Source organism: Panthera onca, chromosome X (genome assembly GCF_046562875.1).
Source record: "Panthera onca isolate mPanOnc1 chromosome X, mPanOnc1 haplotype 2, whole genome shotgun sequence".
Lineage (NCBI taxonomy): Eukaryota > Metazoa > Chordata > Mammalia > Carnivora > Felidae > Panthera > Panthera onca.
Window position 1 is genome coordinate 127729511 of NC_138357.1, and position 8539 is coordinate 127738049.

The following is an 8539-nucleotide window of genomic DNA, read 5'->3' on the forward strand; positions in this document are numbered from 1 at the left end:
GGAGTCCAGACAGATGTGTTGTGGCTTCCATCAACAGAAGGTCGCAGAAGTAAGTTCAATGTAGAATTATGTCTCTCAAAAGAATGTCCATATCTTATCCCTCAGAACCTGTGAATGTGATCCTATTTGGAAAAAGGTTCTTTACAGATGTAATTAATATAAGGATCTCAGGATGAGTTCAGCCTGGATCAGGGTGGCCCTCAATCCAGTGACACGTGTCCTTAGAAAAGATAGAAAAGGAGACACAGACACAGAGAAGCCACATGAAGACAGAAGCATAGATGGGAAGGACACGGCCAGCCCAGGGACACCTGGATCCCAGGAAGCTGAAAAAGGCAGGAAGGACCCTCCCCCGGATCCTCTGGAGGGAGCGGGAGTGTGGCCCTGCTCCACCTGGATCTCAGCAGCCATGCCCCACCTGGATCTGACTCCGGTCTGCAGAGCTGGGGGAACATGAATTCCCATTGTCAGTGCCCACAGGTGTGTGGTAATTTGTCACAGCAGCTGTAGTAACCTAATACGGTGTTCACCCATACTTACAGCAGCATTATTCACTATAGTCAAACACACGAGCAACCATCATGGGTGAACAAAATGTAGTCCATCTGCACAATGGAATATGACTCAGCCTTGAAAAGGAAGGACGTTCTGACGGGACCTGCCACCACGGGAATGAACCTTGAGGACACGGTGTTGAGTGACAGAAGCCAGACACAAAAAGACAAATACTATATGAATCCACTTATGTGAGGTTCCCAGAGGAGTCAAATCCACGAAGACAGAGAGTAGATGGCGGACGCTGGGGGCCAGGGGAGGAAAACGAGACTTGTTTAATGGGTATAGAGTTTCAGTTTTGCAAGATGAAAACATTTTCGAGATCTACTGCACAACAAAGAGAATATACTTAATGTTATTGAACCGAGCTCTTACAGATGGTGAAGATGGTAAATTTTATGTATGTCTCTTTTGTCCTAATAAAACATTTTTAAATTATCTCCTGGTGTTGCTCCAGCCACACGTTAAGGGTTGAATGGTCACAGGTAGCAGCACCATATCGGACAGCCCGGATGTGAACCGCTCCCACCATCATGGAAAGTCGGAACTCTCCTTGTTGCTGTACACAGTCATAGATAAAAAACAGGAAACAAGTTAGATTATTGAGGACAAGTTTATGAGCTAGATGAACTTGGGCAGAACATGATCAGCTTGGTGTCCACCTTTGGGTCATCGCCATTTGTAAGGCTACGTCCTCATAATTGCAATCGCAGCCTTCCTTCCGGGAGGATAGCTGTGCAGTAGGGCTCAAAGCAAGTGTGAGTGGAAAAAGCGCACTTTAAAATTATGAGTCATGTTGGGGCGCCTGGGTGGCTCAGTCAGCTGAGCGACCGACTTCAGCTCAGGTCGTGATCTCACGGTCTGTGAGTTCGAGCCCCATGTCGGGCTCTGTGCTGACAGATCGGAGCCTGGAACCTGCTTCAGATTCTGTGTCTCCCTCTCTGACCCTCCCTCGTTCATGCTCTGTCTCTCTCTGTCTCAGAAATAAATAAACATTAAAAATTAAAAAAATAAAGTTATGAGTAATGTGAAGATATATTGGAAGGTCAAACATAATGTGGGGAGAAAATTATCGTCTCTAGAGTAAGTTTCATCATAAAACAAATGGTTTCTAGGTTTCTAGCATTTAGTGCTTAGAAATAAAGACCCTTGGGACTTCTCCAAACAGGAAGGTGGGATATGAGAAGAGCAGAGATATTAACAGGAACGGCCCAATTTCCAGTGCAAAGGAGGGTAAACTGTGTTTTCTTGACTCAAGGTCATTACATCCACATCTGTATTCCAAGTGTGTTTCGAGACACCTAAAAAAGGTTACGATTCTCATTTCAGCCAAGAAGCTAGAGATGCATGTTAGAGGCAGGTCTTAACAGAAAAACACTTTCCTCCAAAAAGATCTCAAATATCCATATCATTGTTCCATATTAGTACCAGAAAAACAAAATGGTTGAAAACCGCTAATCTCTTTTGCCTAGATTATGTGGAAGTTAATAGAAAAAAACATGGCCCAGAATATCACGAGAGAGATATGACGTAGAGATATATGTGAGAAAAAGAGGCAAGAGGTGTAAAACAAAACAAAAACCCAGTGGCTTTCTTTTTTGTACATAAAGGGAATAGATGGAATTTAGGAATGACAAATAGTTTACAGGGAAGAGCCTCTGATCAAGCAGAAAAGAAAGGAGGGACGGTGTAGTAGTTAAAAATAAATCAGATTGCAGCTAGAACCTATTCCCTGTTGAATAGATGAGATACACAGATCATGATGATGATGATGATGATGATGATAGATAGATAGATAGATAATGGATGAATAGATAGATTGTGGATAGATATCTAGCTAGCTAGATAACAGGTAGATGGACAGATAGATACTAGATAAATGATGGATAGATAGATAGATAGATATGATGGATGGATAGATATGTAGGCAGATAGATGATAGATAATGGATCGATGTGACTAGATAGATAGATAGATAGATATGATGGATGGATAGATACATAGGCAGATACATAGATGATAGATGGATAATGGATGGATGTGAATAGGTAGAGAGATAGATAGATAGATAGATAGATAGATAGATAGATAGATATAATGGATGGATGGACAGATAGAAGGTAGATAGATAGATAGATAGATAGGCAGATATAGGGATGAAAGATAGAGAAATAGATAATAGGTAGATGATAGATAATAGATAAGTAGACCAATAGTATATATAATGCATGTAATAGATATACATCCATTTCTCATATGTTGTGATATATACACACATATATGTATATATGTATGTGTTGATAATATATTATATATTGATATAATATATTAATTAATTAATTAACCAATTAAGAAGGGACACAGAGTTATCAGAGGTGCTCTACAGTCAAGCAAAGATGGAAAGCGGCTGTCCGTGGACCATCTGGTCTGGTGATGAGAATCCTCCAGTGTTGAATGAGGGGCATTTAGCGAAGAATTTTTCTCTTCCACATGTGGCCCTAGGAAGGCAGCATCAGAATCCCTAAGAGCTTGAGGAAAAACACACAACCTCCAGCCACTCACTACTTTTGCTGACTTGGAATCTACATGTGAAAAAAACTACCATGTGACTTTCATGCACATTACAGTTTAAGACTCTGCAATGGGTAAAGCCTACTTTTCCTGGACTGTAAACTCGTATGGTTCTCCCTTGACTCTAAAAAAATGAAATTGAGTCTCGCGACACAGTGGTGATGATGGGTACACAATATCGGCTGTGCGTTGGCACTCGGTGATAAGTCAAGGATGCCCTGGGGATGGCAGTCCCAACCGCTGTGGCGAGCTATCAGCCCCTCTAAGTACCATCCCAACTAATGACAACTATTGTATTTTGATCCCACTTTATATTAGAAATCTCCTTGTGCCTAATTAATTTGCAATTTGTACACAATAGCAGAAAGAAAGTCTTTGATTAACTAAGCTCTTTTTAATTAGAGCTTTACAGATAGAGGAGGGAAACAGAACCAACAACTATTCCAATGAGAATCCTTGAGCCTGAGAAGACAAACCACATATAATCCAAAATAAAAGGAAAACAACAACAAAATCATAAGGAATCCCTTGGCCCAAATGAGTTCATAACACCTCTGAGGTACAATGAAAATAACCCTGGTGATCGATCTTTGCATTGCCATTCAATATCCTGTAAAATTTAGGTGGGTCAAGTCAATTTAAAATCCCTCGGGTTTCCAATCTAAAAGTCAATGTTCCCGCTAACTTAATGCACCAGACAATTATGATAAAAAAATACAATAGACAAAGATACTTTGTACAGTACTTATATGTGCAAGTTATTACTTCTTAAGAGAAGTGACTTCATCAATACCTTCTGTTCCACGGTGACATTTTACCATTCCATGCAGGGGCAAAAATGAAAAAAAATATTTGGTGCTGCATTTTTCAAAGGCACAAGATAAGCAATCTGTCACATATTAATGAACAGCAGGTGATGCGTGTGCTGATGGTCACATGCCACTCCCCTGAAGACAAACCTTGAAATATTAACGCATCTAAGTTGAGTCTCCTGGGAGGCATCCAGTCTGGTTTCCTTTCTTTTGCTTTGAAGGGTCTGTGTCTGTCATGGGAATTTTGCATCGAGGGGCTTGCCACCTTTCAACTTCTTCACTGTGCACTTTGGGGATTTATTTCCATTCCCTTTACTCTTATCTTCTGCCCCCCATACCCTGCCAAAAAAAAATTGAAAGGAAGCAGAGGAGAATGGAATGAATGAAAGAATGGAAAAGGAAGGAAGGAAGGAAGGAAGGAAGGAAGGAAGGAAGGAAGAGAGAGAGTGAGGAAGAGAGGAGGGAAGGAAGGACAGATGGAAGGGAAAGACAGAAAACAAGCTGGGGAGGAGCAGAGAGAGAGAGGGAGAGAGAATCCCAGGCAGGTTCCACACTGTCAGCACAGAGCCTGATGCAGGGCTCAAACACACAAACTGTGAGATCATGATCTGAGCAGAAATTAAGAGTCAAATACTTAACCAACTGGGTCACCCAGGCGCCCCTGTCTATTTTATTCTTTCATTGCCACTACCTTGATAATTGCCTAGTAAAAAGTAGGCATCTAACAACACAATGGAATATATCATATCATATCATATCATATTATATCATATCATACTGTACTGTATGTTCTATGCTATGTTATTATGTTAAATTATATATTTCACTATACTCCATTGTATTGCCCTACATTATAATATGCAGATCCCGACGCAGGACTCGATCCTGTGACCTTGGAATCATGACCTGAGCAGAAATCAAGAGCCAGATGCTTGACCAAGTGAGCCACCCAGGTGCCCCGTCCCACGTTATATTTTATTCAACGTTCTAGTTGATATCACTGTTATCGTCTGCATCGAAGACTATAGCTACACGTTCTTGTACCATTTCACATGTCCGTCCACTCTCTTGCCCATTAAGGTCTCTAGAATCTCTTGGTTTATAACTCACAAAGCCCTTTACAGCACCTTCATTGCTTTATGGTATTAAGATGCGTTCAGTTTAGAGATTGAGTTCTCTGCTGTGCGCCCAAAAAGAACACCCAGGTAAGATCTGAAGTTCACAGCAGAGCCATCAGCCTGGCTACCAAGAGGAATGAGACCCAAGGACAACCGTGCCTGACGCTTCTCCAGGTTGTGGGGTGAGTGGGTCAGTGGGTTCAGATTTCAGAAGTTGTAACTACTCCCCATAAAATGCTCCCCTTCCATCTTTGGAATCACCGCTCTGCTTCCATGGGGACACTTCCATGAGCTCAGGGAAGGCTGCAAAGTGCCGTAAATGGAATATAATGACCTCATCCTCCACTCGTACTGAAACGTCTGTGGCCTCAGTGCACGTGTCACGCCTCGTGGGGCGTCTTCATTCCAGTTCATCTTCTTCAGCTTCGCAATCTTGCTCAGTCAGTGGCAGGAGTGGTGAGGGATAAGGATTCTCAGACTGTTGAGTCATAAGGATGCTTCCCCGCCGTGAGCAAAAGCACAGAGGACTGAGTTGCCAAAGGCTGTGGCAATGATGGACGTGGAGTTTGTGTTTGGGACATTTAGGCTCGGGGCCACTCCTCCCATACCGGACTGTGGGCTCTTGGCTATTTGGTTTTCCCCCGGGCTGATTATGGCGACTCATTCTTCTAATCACATCCTGATAAACAGTCCACAGACGCGTGTCTACAGAAGAAGAGTAAGGACGAATACGTGGGCACATGAATCATTGCCTATTGCCCGTATCACTCCTGGCCATTCTCATTCTCTCTGTGGCCAAAAGACTCGTGCTTTTCATACATCAGTTACAAAAAAAATTTAAAAAAAAATTCCTGCCTTTAGTTTCCAATATAATTCTGTTTCTCTTCTTACTAACTCACCGAAACTCCCCTTCCTTTGTTACATACAGTGGTGTCTAGTCAGAAGCTTGTTCCTGGGGGCACCTGGGGGGCTCAGTCGGTCAAGCATCCGACTTCTTCTGCTCAGGTCATGATCTCACAGTTCATGAGTTCAACTCCTGCATCAGGCTCTGCGCTGACAGCTCAGAGCTGGAGCCTGCTTCCGATTCTGTGTCTCCCTCTCTCTCTGCCCCTGCCCTGCTCGTACTCTCTCTCTCTCTCTCTGTCTTAAAAATAAACATTAAATTTTTTTAAAAAATCTAGATTAAATTAAAAAAAAAACTAGCTTAATAATAAACTCACATGCCAGCAGCAGAATTTCAACTGTGATCAACGGCTGCTTTGGAAGAAAGTCCTTCTGTTGTTGACACAGACTAGAAAACACCTGGAAATACTAGAAGGAATGGCAAATCCATTCTCCCCCCCAGCTCAGACCATATAAGTGGCAAACTCCCTCTGGAAACTGGCCTGGAGATTCCAAAATGGCATACAAAGCCATGGGCAGGTGAGTAGCGATGTCTTGATTTGTGGTTGACCCACCGTGTTACCAATGCATCATAGGCAAGCAGATACCCATCTGTGAAAATGCAGCTTTTGTGGCCACCCTGCAATCAGCAGGTGGGATTTGGACAGGTGTGTGTCCACCTGCCTGTACTCGTTAGGAGACCCATGGATGCTTCCTGGTCTCGCCACTCATGGGTTCCATCATCAATTCGTAAATGTTTCACTGGGCAAGGCACTCAGAACTACGATCCACATGCTTACAGGATCTGCCCACGCATGATCCCTCCCTCAGTGAATACCACCATCGGGATCACAACTCAGTCTTCCTTCTGGCTTCTCCCATCACAGAATGCTGCATGTGCCTATCTTCCCAAGGGGTCAGCTCCTTGGTAACACAGACCAGAGTGGGAATGTAGGTGTCCTTCACGGTGCTTTCGCCCACGGTAGATATTTGTCAGCTGCACAGCAAAAGTACTTGTCAAACAGAAATAAGGAAAAACCATTCACTTTGGAAACTCAGCAGACAAGCAAAGTATCTGCTTTCCCTCTGGATGGGCTGATCGAGACAAAAATTCTTGCCTTCTGGGAAACGATGAGGCAAGCAGGTGTCCAGGCAATACTATTCTGAAGAACCCAGTTTGTGCGGGTGAGACATCGGATAGCACAACAGCAGGAAGAAGAAATAGATCGCCCCTGTCAGAGAATGGGCCTGTGGAGTGTTTGCTCTGCAAGGATAAAAACAGCTTGTCATTTAAGGAATAAAACGACGTGTGAAATACAAGACAAGCTACCATCCGGTCTCATTAGGGGGCAATGGATGGACAAATACAAGGATACTGCATTGTCTTTTCTGCAGCAGACTGTTTAGACCCGTGCTTGTTCAATCCACCTTTCTTCCAAAACTAAGGACTTTGAGGGTTTAGGGGAGTATAAAACAGCTATAAGAATATCTTTTCCTTTTTCTTTTTTTCTTTTTTTAAAAAAATATTTATTTATTTTGAGAGAAAGAGAGAGAGAGAGAATCCCAAGCAATCTCCTCACTGTCAGCACAGAGCCTGATGAGGGACTCGATCCCATGAACCGTGAGATCAAGACTTGAGCCGAAATCAAGAGTCAGATGCTCATCTGACTGAACCACCCAGGTGCCCCATCTTTTCCTTTTTAGAAAGTTTGCATTCTAGGGGTGCCTGGGTGGCTCGGTCGGTTGAGCATCCAACTCTTGATCTTGGCTCAAGTCATGATCTCTCGGTTTGTGAGTTTGAGCCCCATGTTGGGCTGTGCACTGACAGCAAGGAGCCTACTTGGGATTCTCTCTTGCTCTCTCTCTGCCCCTCCCCTCTCTTTCTCTCTCTCTCTCTCTCAAAATAAATAAAGGTCAAAAAATATACTATTTTAGAAAAAAGATTTGCATTCTATATCAAAGAATAAAAAAAAAACAAGTAGGAAATGATAAGACTGGTCATTAAACTGGACGGGTATTTCTGAAAAACAGAGTGGTGACTACGGCCTGGGGTGTTTAAGGAAGACAGTATATAGATAGCGAAATTCAAGCTTTGAAAATTGATCAAATTTTATCAGATTATTTTATATGGAGGGTCTTACCAGTTGAACTGTGTCTTCCCGGCCCCAAATGATACTTCCAAGGCCTAACCCTCAGTATCTCAGAACATGACCTTATTTGGAAATAGGATCTTTGCAGGTGTGATTAGTTAAGGATGAGGCCATCCTGGGGTACAATGGCTCCTTACTCCAAGGTGACTGCTGGGCTTATAAGAAAAGGGAGATGTGGAGACAGATGCATAGGAAGCCTTTGCAAAATGAGGGCAGAGACGGCAGTGATGTCTCTAAAAGCCAACAGACGCCAAGGACTCATAGACATTGACAAAACCCCAAAGAGTCAAGGAAAGATTGTTCCCTGAGTTTTGGAGGGAGTGGGGCTCTGCTGACACCTGGATATCAGACCTCCCACCTCTGGACCAGGGACATAATAAATTTATACTGTTGTCAGGCACCCAGTTTTCAGTGCTCTGTTATGGCTGCCCCAGCAAACTACAACAGAAGG